Raw genomic sequence first — 15,610 nt, forward strand, 5'->3', positions numbered from 1 at the left:
TCACTCTAAAATTAGTAGTTATTTTACATCATTATGATAATATTATTATAATTTGCTTTGCAACTGTGACTTCCACGGTGGCATTAAGGTTTAGTTTTTGTGTATTTCTAAAGTCGAACTAGGTCACGCTAGCCTCAGTGCAGCACTATATTCCGGCGTTAAATCGCGAGAGGTCCTCTGAGCCAATGAGCCAAGACCTGATCCTCTGAGTGAAATATCTCATGACCGTTATCGAGTGTTCTTTGGGTTCCATTCCCACCACTCATCTTTGGACGGCCTATGTTCAAACCCCCTCTCAGGCAGTGTGAACTTTTGTGCCCGCCATGGAAGATCCGACGACGAAAATAATAAATTTAAATTTAATTATCTTTATTACGATTATAATATTAGATGTTACGATTTTATATATATGTTTTAATTAAATTTGAGTGCGAGGATTTATATTAATTAATATTTTATTATAACTATAATTAATAACTAGATAACTGAACTTTTAAAATATAGTTTATCAAATAAAATATTTTTCAGAATCTAAATATTATAGTTTTTACACAGTCTGTATTTGTTTTAATCTGTTTTCTAAATTCATCTAAATTGGTTGATCTTTCGGGCTTCGAACCCGATCTAACTCAGGGTGAAATTCCCTCGTAGGTATCTTCGCTTCAGCCTGTTGGTCTGATCAACCATCAGAGCTTGAACATATTGATCCTATGTAAGTTAATAAATGTAGTTTTCGGGACTGAGGTGTACTTAGCTTTTTGAGCAAGTATAAAATTATATAATTTAGTTTGATCCATCGTCAGAGTGTGCAGGGCTTGGAGCCATGCCTTCGATTTCTTATGGACAAACGAATATGTACAGGGGTTTTCATTCCCATTTAGTTTGTAAGTTACGGGTCACCATACCCATATACAGTGGTTCCAATCCCCATATATCACTGAGTGCTCAAGGACGCATTTCCCTTGTTTTGGCCTCAGTAATTTCGGCTTTCCCTCACAGTGCCCACTTTGTGAAGCTACACGATGTCCAACATCTGAGATCAACGTGATTTAATATTTACTTTATTAACTAATTATATGTGATCATTATATATAATTTTAGATTTATCATATGCTAAATATTGAAATTTTATTTTGAGTCTCTTGACCTAACAATATTTGAAACTTACTTTATTAATATTGCACCCACAAAAATAAACTATAATTATAAATTTTCTTTAAGAATAAGTATTTTTCTAATAAATTAGTTTAAAGTGACCCCACTAGTAATTGAGATTATCTGTAAGGTATTACCACCTACATTAACAAAAACGTTTATTCATTTGCCTCTATCTCGACCCGACTTCCTCTCTTACTCAACGCGACTGCAGGTGCCGACGCGCAGCAGCCGTGCGTCAAATGTTAGTAGTAGGATACAGGCGAACCTGGTAGCTCGTCCTACTGGAGTTTTTGGTTTTTGTTTTTGCTTTCCCCTAAGCTCCGCTTTAACGCAGGGGAGTATGTGCCGTGTATTAGGGATTTAGGCACGTTTTATTTAAAATTTTGTAATCTTAAATATTTTTGGAAATATTTTTTTTTTCTCTCATCTTATTTTCTTTACGGCCAGGCCCTCAGCCTCTGTTCTCAGAGGCGAGCTGATTTCCTTCCCAGCCTCATGCTAGGCTAGCATTCTGGCTAATATTTCTCCCCCTCCAGGCACGTCGAGGGCCGGTAACTTTATTTCTTCGCGTGACCACTTTTGCCTAGAGCAGCTTGTGAAGCAGTGCTGAGCCCTGCTAACTCTGTCACGAATCGGTATAAGGTTCACTAGCAGCAAGACACGACAGGAGGATCCTGTGGGCCTTGCGTCCCACAGACCATGCTTTTATTGAAGCCATCCCCCTCCTGCTCACCCACCCTTTCTTCTCAGAAGTGAAGCTAGGAGCACCGACAACGAAAAGGCAGCACATTTGGAAGCACCGCCAACGTAAAGGCAGCACATTTGGAAGTACCGACAACGAAAAGGCACCACATTTGGAAGTACTGACAACGAAAAGGCAGCACCATCATCGAAAAGGCAGCACATTTGTCATTGGCTCCAATATTCACTGGCTCCGATATTCATTGGCTCCAATATTCATTGGTTCCATCAGTCTATTGATTCAATCAGTCTTTGGCTCCTACAGTCATTGGCTCCAACTGTCTTTTGTCTCATCAACTCTAAGTCTAAGAGACTACGAGGCCACAAGGCTACGAGTCTTAAAGGATCTAGCTGGTTACGAGTTATACATGGCTACGAGACTGCATGGCTAAAAGACCGCGTGGCTACATGTCTTTGAAGCTACAAGAATACAAGTCAACTCGGCTCTAACTACTCCAGCAGCATTATGTTATTATATTGCATGACTACTTGTTTATGTCTACGAGGCTACTTGGCTGCATAGCTACAATTCTACGCGGTCCCAAGACATCATGACTATGCGACTACGAGCCATGAGGTACCGAGACTACACGACTACGAATCTTCAAGTTTACGAGACTGCTAGGCTACAGAGCTACGAAGCTTCTAGAACACAAGTTTATGTGACTGCGAGGATACAGGACTTCAAGTCTGCGTGAGTTCTTGACTACGAAGCTACTCGTCTACAAGGCTCCAATTACCGTATCTTTCTTCGACGGAATTTTCTCTTTTGCTCCAACTGCACCATCAGCTTTATGTTATAAGATTACAAGGCTACTTGCTTACATAGCTTCAAGTCTACGAGGCTCCAATACATCATGAATACGAGACTACGAGACTATGTGATTGCAAATCTTCAAGGTTACGTGATCGCGAGGTAATAGGACTATGAAGCTTACAGAACGCATGGTTACGAGACTGCTTAACTAATTGCCCGCGTGGCTACGAAACTTCATGTCTCTAACTGACTAAAATAGCACCATTCAGTGGTGAGAGTTAACTTATCTCATGCAAAGGTACTTGTTGCAAGTAGTTCCGCTTTTCAACAACAGATGACGCCACGTGTTGCTTGGAGGTAAATAATATTTATTTATTTTATGCCGGATGCGGAATGCTCACTATCGATCGCAAAAGAAGGATGGCTTCGCCAGTCTCCAAGGAGAAGGAAGTTCGTCCTTCCTGTTAGTGATTCTCAGATTTCTCACGGTCCGCCATCTTGGATTGTGACGTCACGGCGGCCATCTTGGATGGGTGTGAACTTGACTTTTGACCGAAACCACAGGAATGATCGCAAGCACACGGAAAAAAAAATCAAAATATTGATAAACATAATTAGGAGCACTCGGAGCACTCGGAGAAAACCATCAGAAGTCTAGCCAGGAATAATCAGAAGCATTTGGAGAAAACTATCAAAATACTAACAAGAATAATAGGGAGCACACGGAGAAAACCACCATAATATTGACCAGGTTAATCAGAAGCACTCGGAGAAAATCACCACACGTTTTCTTTGATATCATAAAATTAAAAAAAAAATTAAAAATAAAAATTAATTGATAAAAATTTAAAACAAAAAATTACAAAAAATACATAAATAGATTCTGGCTTGTACTAGATCTCTATCTTTGCTAAACAATGAGAAGTTCAAAAGCTAGCAGAATCGGTGCATGTATATAAGCGAGTCCTAGACAGCAGGTCTCTCAGTTGGTTACTGATATTATCGGTGAAAGGATCACCTCGTTTGTTTCATCTGGCGCATAAGTCGCGTAATTACTTGTTCGTGCGAACTCGATGGCATCTTTACCGACTTTAACGACGAACTTGATGGACGTTGTACCATCGACTACGGGAACAATGACGTCAGCGACGACGATGGTAGAGCAGATCCCGTTGGCAACAACTACGTCAACACTGGAGGAGACTTCAACAGTCACGATACCCCCAGCAGAAGAGACTTTAATTGCTGTAGTGTTGGCTGTACAGGAAACCTCGACGAACGATCTTTTGTCCTCGATGGAGATTTCAATGGTTGCTGATTTGACAACAACTAACGAACATCGGTGCTGTTACTGCGACAAAATTTTCTAAAACAACAGCAATGCTCGACGACACGAGAAGAGCGAATGTGTCAAGAAACTATATCGTAAAATGTTTGTTTGTGAGAAATGTCATAAGCAGTTAACCAGAAAAGATAAAATGAAAACGCACATGAAGACATGCAAAGGACCAGCTGTGCGGCAGAAAGTAAAGGTTTCGGTGCAACAACGAATGATTGATGTGCATAAGAGTATGCCTGGAAATGGTAGAATTGCAGTAACATCGACATCTGGTTCGGATCTGGAAGGTTCGTCTACATCAGCATGGTATCCTTGCAGCAACTGTGATATGTCGTTCGCATTTTCCCATGATGCACGAATACATGAGCGGAGCAAATGCAAGAAAAATCCTTCTCGTATAAAGTTTCGCTGCGATGAGTGTCATGAATGGTTTACTCGAATTGATAGTTTGCGACGACATGCGAAAAAATGCAACAGTAAAGTCCGTGCGCCTACTGCTGAACCACCTGCAGAAATTTCGACTCCTCGGTTTAGGTTGAAGGCTCGTGAGCGTACAGGTAAAAAACGGACGAGCAGCAACCGATTGGTATGACGTCTGGACATGGAACTAAACCAAAGACTGTTATCGGTACTCTACAGGTGAATGATAATGGCTTCTACTTGGCGCAGTCTGCATTTCGTGGAACATTGAACGACTACTATTATCTAAATACATAAAGTGAGTCGAAAGACATTTGTAAATTTCTTGACGATATTAGACAGAACATAATCAATCAGCTTACTGATGACGTAGCAACAAACGGACTTTTGAAATATAACTTGTGGTTGGACTGTATATGTATAAAGCCATATCCGTTAGATGACAAAGAGAAGAAGTGTGCATTCAAGACTTCGGCTGCAGTAATTTACAGTTCTAACGATGTGAAGCAAACTGTTAAACACGGTATCCAGAAACTCTGTCAAGAAGAGGAGGACTATGTCAGTAAAGGTTCTGGTTGGTCTCTGTCTAGTATAAACCGATTGGAGCTAAGAATTAGTCATTTCACACCGAAGCGGAACCAATGATCATAATATTGCTGGCTTTCGCAACTGATCCTGTAGTAGAATAGAAATTATGTAATAAATATTATGTTTGAGAAAGAACTTACAGTGTTTTATTTTCGAACCTGTAATTTTTGAGGTATTTTTACATATATTATTTTTTTTATCACCCAGGGGTTGAACCTGTGGCGGATCCAGGATTTTGGTTTGGGAGAGGCTTGACCCAGCTGAGGCTAGGCTTTATCAAGGCAAACACTAAAACAATAGAGGACCCAGATGCTTTTGGAGGGGGCTTGAGCCCCTTAGCCCCCCCTCTGGATCCGCTACTGTGTTGAACCAAATATCGATTCAATATGTAAAGTAAAGTGTGTTTTTTTCGATGAATTTTGGAATTTTTCCCGAATTTCTAGCTAAATAATTACACTATTCCAAGATGGCGAACATAACGAAACATGCAACAATAATATGATCCAACATGTCGTTCATAACGTAAAGTGTAACGATAACATCGTACTCAACCAAGATGGCGGGCGTAATGAAACATGAAATATTTTTATTATCCAAGATGGCGACCGTAACGATAAGTGCAACAGTGGTTTATAAGTAATATTTTATTAAATTTTTATTTTTTAATTCATTTGATTAATTTTTTTAATGATTTTTAAAAATTTTCCCGATTTTCTTACATAAAAATTACGGATTTTCAAGATGGCGGACATGACGTCAAACTAGGTGACGATATATATACTTTGACATAAGTGGTGTGAGTCAGTCTGCCTGCAGCCACCATGGGGGAAGGTTCGGTCGCCATTTTAATTTTTTTGCCCTCGTCGGGTTCGAACCGAGGACTCAGAGCTCCGTGTCGTAAATGTTTGTTTTTATAATATTTTTATTAAAATTTTATTTATTGAATTTTTTATAAATTTTAATTTTTTTCATTAAAATCGGATAATAAATAAAGATTTCAAAGATGACGGGCGTAACGATAATTGCAACGGTAAAGTCATAATCCAAGATGGCTGCCATGGCATCCTAATTTTCAAGGTTATGACCTCGGCGGCTTAAAGCGGCTATCTCTTAGGATTTTTAAGCCGCTTTTAGGAATTTTCGTGGTTTCTAAGGTAAAGCGACTTTCGAGGATTTTCGAAATTCTAATTTTTGAATTGTGGAATTTTTTGAGAATTTTTGACGGGATTTTTTGCCAAAAAATGAAATTTTTTGGCGAATTTTGAAAAATTTTGGGCAAATTTTGCCCAATTTTGGCAACTTTTGGACAATTTTGAAGGTCAAATTCAAGGTCAATGTCAAAGGTCGTCATACTCATCCAAGATGGCCACCGTGACGTCAAAATGCAATATGGCGGTCGGCACCTCTGCCACCTCCTGCGAAAACCTTTGCCAGTATGCCCTATTCTATACTACTCCGGTGACTTCCGTGAAGTAAGGTTCCGTCCCCATTTTTAATCGAATGACCACGCCGAGTTTAAACCGAGAACTCTAAGATGATTTTTTATTAAAATTTATTACTTAAATGGTTTCATTTTAAATTTTTTTCCACATTTCTAAGTTAAATTTACGGATTTTCACTATAGCAGACAATTTTAAAACTGGCGGAAATTTCACTACACAATTTTTTTCTAAATTTAAAATTTTTTCCCATTTTTTCTGATGAATATTATAGATTTTCAAGATGGAAGTTTTAACCAAAAGTGCAACGATGACGTCACGCACATTCATGATGGCGGTCGTAACGAAAATTGCAACGTTCTATAATATAATATGGCGGAAAGTTCCAGAATTCAAGATGGTGGCCGAGGTCAAGGTCAAGGTCAAAGGTCATCCTAGATGGCCGCTGTTACGTTAGGGCATTCGGTCATTCACTCCCTTAACATCTCACAAGAATCTCTGTGTTCGGATGAACTCTGACAATCTCAATCCACAGCCAGTAGCAGTACCGGCTAATATATAGACTACTACTTGAGTGCGCTCAAGAATCTGTACCAGATGTGGCATGCCTAAAGTGCTTTCTGAAAATACGCATTTAGCCATTTCATTCCGATAAGAATACAGTTTAAAAAGTAAATACGGAAGCAGAAATACCCATCTGCTCTTTGCATATTTTTAAAATTATTTTATAACCACATTCTTCTCGGATGTCTTGAGCAGTTTTCAAATCACGTGGATTTGTCTGAAACGCTGCACACCGTATCTATGCCCAGGTAGGCGAATCCCTTAAATAATGAGTTATTGACCCTATGAAACCTTTTAAAAAATAATCAAAAATGATTATATTTTGAAGGTCTTTTAAATCACATGAAAAATTCATAGATTCAAAAATGACAAAATATTTAGGTAAAAACTCCCGTAATTCTGCATGATAACAACCCATGGACAGGCAAACAGAAATGCATTATAACTCCATGTTGTTGGGCACGGAATACTAGTCTACATTAGAGAAAGAGAATGAATTTAATATTATGGTAATCATAGAAACGATGAGGTGGTTGAATCGAGATAAATGGAATAGTTGCAGGATTAGTTAAGGTAAATGGGTAGCGTTTTTTACATAATGATTACGTGGATTTCAAAGAAATACTACCTTTGTAGCGGTTACCATTTTGTTACTTTCAGAAAAGATTTATACAGTTTTTCGTTTCATGGTCCATAGCATCAAAACCATTGTCAACTCGAAAGTTTATATATATATATATATAATAATAATTTATTAGACACGATAAATGTCCCAATATTTCACAAAACACTTCCAAAATTATACATAAAATCTAGTAGTGGAAAATCTCAGTCTTGTTCTTTGATTGGCATTATCCGACCAAAGGGGTAGAAATGGGGAAGGTTTTTTTGAAAAACAGAAAAATCGATGTAACTCTCATAATATGGAAAATATCACATCCAACATTGAATGTCTTAACGAATTTTATATTATTTATATTATTCAATCATTTTTGATCTTCAAACACTGTTTTTCATCCCTTATACTAATACGTGGTCGTAAATGTTTTTTTGTCATACATTTAAGAAAATTAATATGGTTCTTAGTTAATTCCGACGATAGTATTTTTTTTTAAATTTCAAACCCTATTTTTATGGTAATAGTTCGTGTCATCAGAATTGTTTCAGCCAAAATTTTAGATAAAGTTTTGGTATTTTACAATTAATTATAATGGATTCGATAGTACATGGTTTTAAAGAAGTAATGACATTTCGTCTTTCTATATTTGTTATTTCTACCCCTTGCAGTATTGGTATGTATTATAAAAATAGTTTTAGAGGAAAGTTTTATATAAAAATTATAAGATTTACAAAATATCCGAATGGATTTCATGTGCCCACGAAGGGAGTTATGATTTTTTTGGTCTACCAGCCCTAGTTGTTTCTACCCCTTGCAGTAATGGTTGGTCATACAAACATTATTTCAGACGTAAAATATAGATAGTAATTTAAGGTTATATAATAAAACAAAACGGATTTAACAGTGTACATGGTACGTAAATTATGATTTTTGTTTTAATTTCCCCCTTTAATTTTTTATCCCCTGCAACAACGGTTCATCTTATCGAAAAATGTTTCAGACAAAATTTTTTAGATAAAAATTATGAAATGTACAAACAATTCAAACATATTTGATACTCCTCCCTTCTTTTTACAACCCCTTGCAGTTATGGTTGCTCGTATCAAAAACTATTTTGTCCAAATATTTTGGTATTACTCCTACGAGCTATAATACATTTAAACGGACGTGATGTTTTCGATTTTATGGGAGTTACAACGATTATTTTAATTTTTTAAAGAACCTTCCCCATTTTACGTCTTTGGTCGGATATTGCCCATTAAAGAAATCGACCGAGATTTTCCACTACTTGATTTTATGTATCAGTTTGGAAGTGATTTGTGAAAACAAGCGACAGTTATCGTTTCCACAAAATTGTGAAGTAATCTATATATATATATAATTAAATTTATATATAAACTTTTGAGTTGACTATGTTTTTGGGGTCTATGGACCATGAAACGATAAACTATATAAAAATTTCCGAAATTCGCAACACGGTAAAGAGTCTACAATAGATAGTATTTCTTTCACATGTAACTAAAATATTTTAACTCCTTTTATAAGTACACTATCAATACGTTCAAATTGTTTGTTTATCGTATAATATGTATCTAAAACTTTTGTCTGAAACAATTTGTGATAAGACGAAACAATGTTGCAAGGGGTTCCAAAAGTAAAGGGTAAAATATAAATAATTCATAATTTCTTTACCATGTTCACTATCAAAATCTTTCTAGTTTATTATATTACATTGAATTATTATCTACAACTTTGCTTGAATTGATTTTTTAGACGCTGTGCCGTGTATTAGGGATTTAGGCACGTTTTATTTAAAATTTTGTAATATTAAATATTTTTGGAAATATATATTTTTTTCTCTCTCATCTTATTTTCTTAACGGCCAGGCCCTCAGCCTCTGTTCTCAGAGGCGAGCTGATTCTCTTTCCCAGCCTCATGCTAGGCTAGCATTCTGGCTAATATTTCTCCCGCCTCCAGGCACGTCGGGGCCGGTAACTTTATTTCTTCGCGTGACTACCTTTTGCCTACAGCAGCTTGTGAAGCAGTGCTGAGCACTGCTAACTCTGTCACGAATCGGTATAAGGTTCACTAGCAGCAAGACACGACAGGAGGATCCCGTGGGCCTTGTGTCCCACAGACCATGCATTTTTTGAAGCCCTCCTCCTGCTCACCCACCACTTTCTTCTCAGAAGTGTGGCTAGGGGCGACGACCGCACGGGTACGTTAACCTAAGTCAAGGCCATCTCAGGCTTGACAGCCGCAGTTACGATTCTGGACTTTAGCGACACCTAGCGACGGCTGTGGTAACTAATGCCACTTGTGAGGCGTCGGCAGCGCCGACACTACCGCGCTCGCGCGGAGGTAACGACAACCTCTCTCCCCTCCTTATGTCTCAGGCCGCTAGGTGGCACCACTGGTTACTCCATTAACCCCCTAGCTTGACACACTCGTCGGCCACAGGTCGATTTATTAGTACTTCTTCTCGCCACCCAAAGATAGCGCCTCAGTCGCGCAGTCACTCCAGTAAGATCGAATTTTTTTATGCCGGACACCTTAGGGTGGACTCGGTAATTTTCGGCTCAGAGCCTAACCCCCCTCCCATTCTCTAGAGACCCCGCGCTTATGATATTCTGGTGATATCCCGCTCTGAACTTACTTCGGTGCGCGCCTCCTGACTGACTGGTACCGTTTGTAACTGCGATCTTCGGCGAATCATCGACATCGTTTATTATGTAGTCTTCTCAGACTAGAGGGATGGAGTCCCTAGCTAAAATTATTAACCAGTCAGTAGTATATTTGAAAGTAGAGAAACTTAGTATTTTTATATAAATTATTTTCTAATTATTCGTGATGACTTCCGTGGCTACCGCGAATCGTGGTTCGAGTCTTCGGAGACGAGACACCCTCTCCTGAGCGCCAGGACCAACACCCTGTTTTGGTAAGTCTTGACGTCATTCCCCCCCCCCCTTTAATTTCCCTCTATTGGCCTTTTGCGCCATTTAAGTATACTGTCTGGAAACAGGTCTAATTCTTTGGAATTTGGACATCTGTTTCAGACAGGGTTCCAAGTTTGGGGCAGCCAAATTCCTCTGCCAGAACCTCTGGAGTCGGTTCCTGCGCAGAATCCAACATCATTAGGCCTACTACCTCGATCACCGTCTACCTACAGCCCCGGGTGATACCCGCATAATTCTATCTTTTTATTCACGAACTCAGAAATAGTGTAACCCAGTAAAGACAGCGGACAGTAAAAAGCAGTTCGAGGAGAAGAAATTTATATTATTTTTGGAAGGACTATATGTACAACCTTTAAAGTTACCAATGTTAATTTCATTCTTGTTTTTAAAAATTTTAATTTTTGTTATACATTCAGGGCCGGCCCTATCGTATATAACGTTAAGGAATATCATATAATAAGTGTAATTGTGTGTTATGTAAATAAGATCACTTATCAATGAAAAACAGACTTTACTAAGGAAAATTTAATCTATAAAAAAGAAAGAACAATGATTAATAAAATAAGGAAGTCTATAGACGTAACAGTTTTTTATTTATTTAATATATAATAACGATCCTTTTACTCCCAAGTATTTGTAGGGAGTCCCTAAATTTTCTTTGTTTACTCCTAGTGTCGCCTCTGTTGTTGACTTTTATAGTTATTAATTGTGGGCCCCAGTAATCAAAGCTTCCAAATCTTTTAACCTTATTATTTAATTATTCTTTAAGACACTTGGGGTATTTCAAAATGGTAGCAGAGCATGGTTACGTCTATAGGCATACCTAATTTGAAAGGTCATACCTAAAATTAAAATTAAAAAAAAAATTAAAATAAAAATTTTTTTTTTATATTTTTTTGTCACTTAGAATCTTTTTGTAGTAAGTAAATTGTGAACTGTCCGCTGAAACACGTAGTAGCTAAAATTGACCATTGAATTTTAAAATTATCATGAGTTTTGCTGCACTTTGGTCTCGGTGTTTACATCTGAGCGCGAGCCGAGAGGCAGTTGGCTGCCCGCCCACGCGACTTAGCCCACGCGCGTGGCTTATCAACAGAGACGTGTCCGCTGGACAAGATACTCCCCCCCCCCCCCACTCCCCTTGTTAAAGGTGCTACGCGCCAAGGTCAGTCCTGCCAGCTGACGTGACGTTCATTGTGGGTACCGTGTTGTGCAAGCTAACCTGACAGCTTGTTACACCCGAGTACACTGTTCATTTCCCGACGCGCGTAGTAATAATAATAATAAATTATGAAGGCACACACTTCCCACGCAATAAGGCAATTGTTTTAATCATAAGCTATATTTAAGTGTATTTATAAGTTTAAAGTAAGAGATAATTTTAAGAGGGTAGTGTTTTGTTTTGTGTAATACTATGAATCTGGACAGGATGATTACTCCGGAGCTATTACTAGTAGATGAATTAAGTTACGAGTTGCAGTTGCGTAATTTACCAACTACTGGAAATGCGCAAGAGCTGCGAAAAAGGCTTCGAGCCGCAGTATGTGATAAGTTACCTACCTCAGTACATAATCTAAATTTAGAAATACTCGAGGAATTCAACATAGCTTGCTCCAAATTTTACGACATATCTGCTTTCGTAAGTTATTCAGATGTGGAAGAGAATTTGCCCAATGTAAAGCGACACATTATGCGATTAGAGCATGTCACCAGACGACTGGAAAATCTTGTGGTACTTTCCGCAGATGTGCTCAATGGTGTTTATCGAACAGAGCTAAATCGTTGTCTGCAACAGACAAACGCCTTCCAAATTAAATTGAAAGCTAGGGCAGCCCAATAAGAAACTCAACAGGACCTCCGGGCCAACAATGCCCAGGCAGAAAACCTAGGAATGGAAACACTAGGAAATGTAGAGAGTGAAAATCCGGAATTTCCTCGGGAAATAAGGCAACCCGACACACAAGTATCTTTGTGTCAAACAAGGCACGTTCCGCCCATTTCATCAACATCGACATCTCAATCACTCATCAAGGTTTCAACCCCTCCCATCCCAGCAGCCACCATTCAAATCCCCTCAGGCATACATGCTTCTACAGCTCCCATCACCAGTGTCACATTTTCCGGTAACTTGCTTGCAAATCCACATCCTTTAACACAATAAAATTTGTTTTTCCCATTCGCCACAAACCAGCCATATTTTAATCCATATTCCCAGTTTCATTCTTTATTGACATCCGGGCAAGGAACTCCGATCCCTACCATCCCCACCGCGCAAATTGCACATCCTTCAACCCCACCTCCGCCATCAACGCAGAATCAACCAGAAACAACATTACCAGTTACGCCAAGGGCGGCTGAGTATAGCTGTTATGGGAAAATTGCCCATCCAGTCGAGAGGTTACTTGTTGGTTTTCCAGAAACAAGTGGTCTTGACCCAGATAAATTAATCGAATTCATAAGGCACTTACTTAAAATCAGACAGAAAGGGGGCATTCCTGACAAACAGTTGTTGGAGATAGTTTTTCCCTACACCCAACCACCACTGAGTGAAAGAACGAGTCAAGCAATAGAAAATAGTTACTCTTTTGACAAATACCACGAAGAAATTTTGAATTTTTTTATACCTGCCAGACTTTTGACAAATTACCGTTTGGAATGGTACAACAGGCTACAGCGAAGTAATGAAGCATTGCCGCACTATGTAGCATCAATCAGAGAAGCCGCGGCGGTTCTCAGATTGGGCGTATCAGAGAGCGAAATAGTTAGTTGCATAGTAGACGGACTAAATCAGGCAGAGGGCTCACGCGCTGTTTTCCAGGCTAGGCCACGGAGTTTTGTAGAACTAGATCAACTCTGTATACAGGCCATGAGTTACGAATATGCAGACACTCAGAGAAACAGGTCAGCGAAGTCCGTGGATAAGCATGATTCTCAGGCAGAAACTGCAAATAGTTTTCCATACACGAAACAGAATAGCCACCCATAACAGAAAACAAACTACTACAGAAATAATAAGTATGGTTCAAACAAGAACATACAACAACAAACACCTTTCTGTAATTATTGCAAGCAAACAGGACATTACATTGAGCAATGTAACCACAAAAATTTCAAACCTAATTTCAACAAGGCAAAAAACGCGTAAGGCGGTGGCCAGGCAAATTTCTACCTGGTCCACCTAAAACTTCATCCGAGAGGAATTTTTCTGTTCATAATGTGCATACTAACGAATCACAAAAACAAGATGAAAATCAAAAAAGGCATAACACAGGAAAACAAAAACACAAGAAAAATAAACGAAAGAAATACACAGAAAAAGACAGAAAACACAAACAGAAGATTATAACACAGCAAATTAATCATAAAGAAAATTCTGAGAAATTCAAAAGAATTTGTAAAACATGTGTTAGCCTGACCAACAAAGGAAAACGTAAGTGTCACAACATTTTCGGTCACGTCCGAACTGTATTACCATACACTAAAGCAATGTTTGGCAAAAATCAAATTATTGGTCTGATAGATACAGGAGCTACTCGTAGTTTTATTTCAGGCGATTTGTTTAGGGAATTACAGAAGAACAAGCAGGTTCTGAAAACAGAAATCACGGATGTGCGCTGTTTTACTGCAGCGGACGAACCAATTAGTATATCCAAAGTGGCTATAGTGAAAATCAGGATAGAATTATTCACTTGGAATTTCCCTTTTCTTATGGCAGAAAACTTAGCCACGCAGCTTATTCTAGGCTCCGACTTCATCGCTAAAACAGGTATTTTAATTGATCTACAAGCAGGAAGTTTTGTATTTAAATTTAATAAAAATTTTGTCATATCATTCGTGGAACCTGAAAATAAAAGGTCAGGACAAATTACTAATGTTTCTACCAACACTGACGAGAAAAATTCTTTGTCCCTGGATCATCTCGAGCCCAGTAAACAAGTTGCTATTCAAGATTTGTGTAATGAATTTTTAGATGTGCTAACTAAGAAATTAGGTCGAACTAACCTAATTGAATATCAAATTGAATTGACTGATACCACGCCAGTCAAATGTCACCCTTATCAACATTTAGGTCCTAAAATGGAAATTATGAGAAAACACGTACAGAAAATGTTAGATAATAAGGTAATAGAACCTTCTATTTCTCCTTCCAGTTCACCTGCATTTCTAGTGCCCAAGGGCACGGAACAACGTTTCGTCACTGATTATCTAAAACTGAACAAACAGATTTAAATACCGCAAACACCCCTCCCAGATTTGAATTTGGCCTTTCATTGGTTTAGTAAGGCCAGGTATTTCAGTGTGTTCGATCTCAATTCGGCGTACCATCAGATCCCACTCACGCAAGACTCAAAACCTATTACCGCATTTTGCGTACCTTGGAATCTTTACCAGTATAATGTGGTACCTTTCGGCTAGGCCACAGGTGCTCAAGTACTCACACGACTTCATGAACAAGTAGTGGGAGATTTTAAATTTAAATTTGTTTACAATTATTTAGATGATCTTGTAATTTATTCAGAAAGTTTTGAGGAACACATCCAGCATCTGACGCTTGTCCTTGAAAGACTGCGCAAGGCAGGCCTCACTGTAAATACAAAAAAGGTAAAATTTGCTGCTTCCGAAATTTCTTTTCTTGGACATTTGGTATCACACAAAGGTGTTACAATTGATCCAGAACGAACACAGGCGATCAGGGAATTCAAACCACCTAAAGACACAAAAGGCATAGCTCGTTTTATTGGCATGGCTAATTTTTATGCCAAATACATACCAAATTTCGCCGAGCATGCGGCACCTTTGAATGCATTACGTAAGAAAAATACACAATATATTTGGGGTCCTGAACAAGACAAGGCATTTAATTTCTTGAAAGAAGCCATAGCGAATCCACCTGTTCTGCGCATGGCAGATTTTAGTAAACCCTTTATTTTACAAACAGACGCCTTAAGTGTTGCGATAGGGGCGGTATTGTCTCAGGAAATAGATGGCGCCAGGTAACCCATTGCCTTCGCCTCACGTACATTAACT

The sequence above is a fragment of the Bacillus rossius genome, chromosome 8 (genome assembly GCF_032445375.1).
Source record: "Bacillus rossius redtenbacheri isolate Brsri chromosome 8, Brsri_v3, whole genome shotgun sequence".
Taxonomy (NCBI): Eukaryota; Metazoa; Arthropoda; class Insecta; order Phasmatodea; family Bacillidae; genus Bacillus; species Bacillus rossius.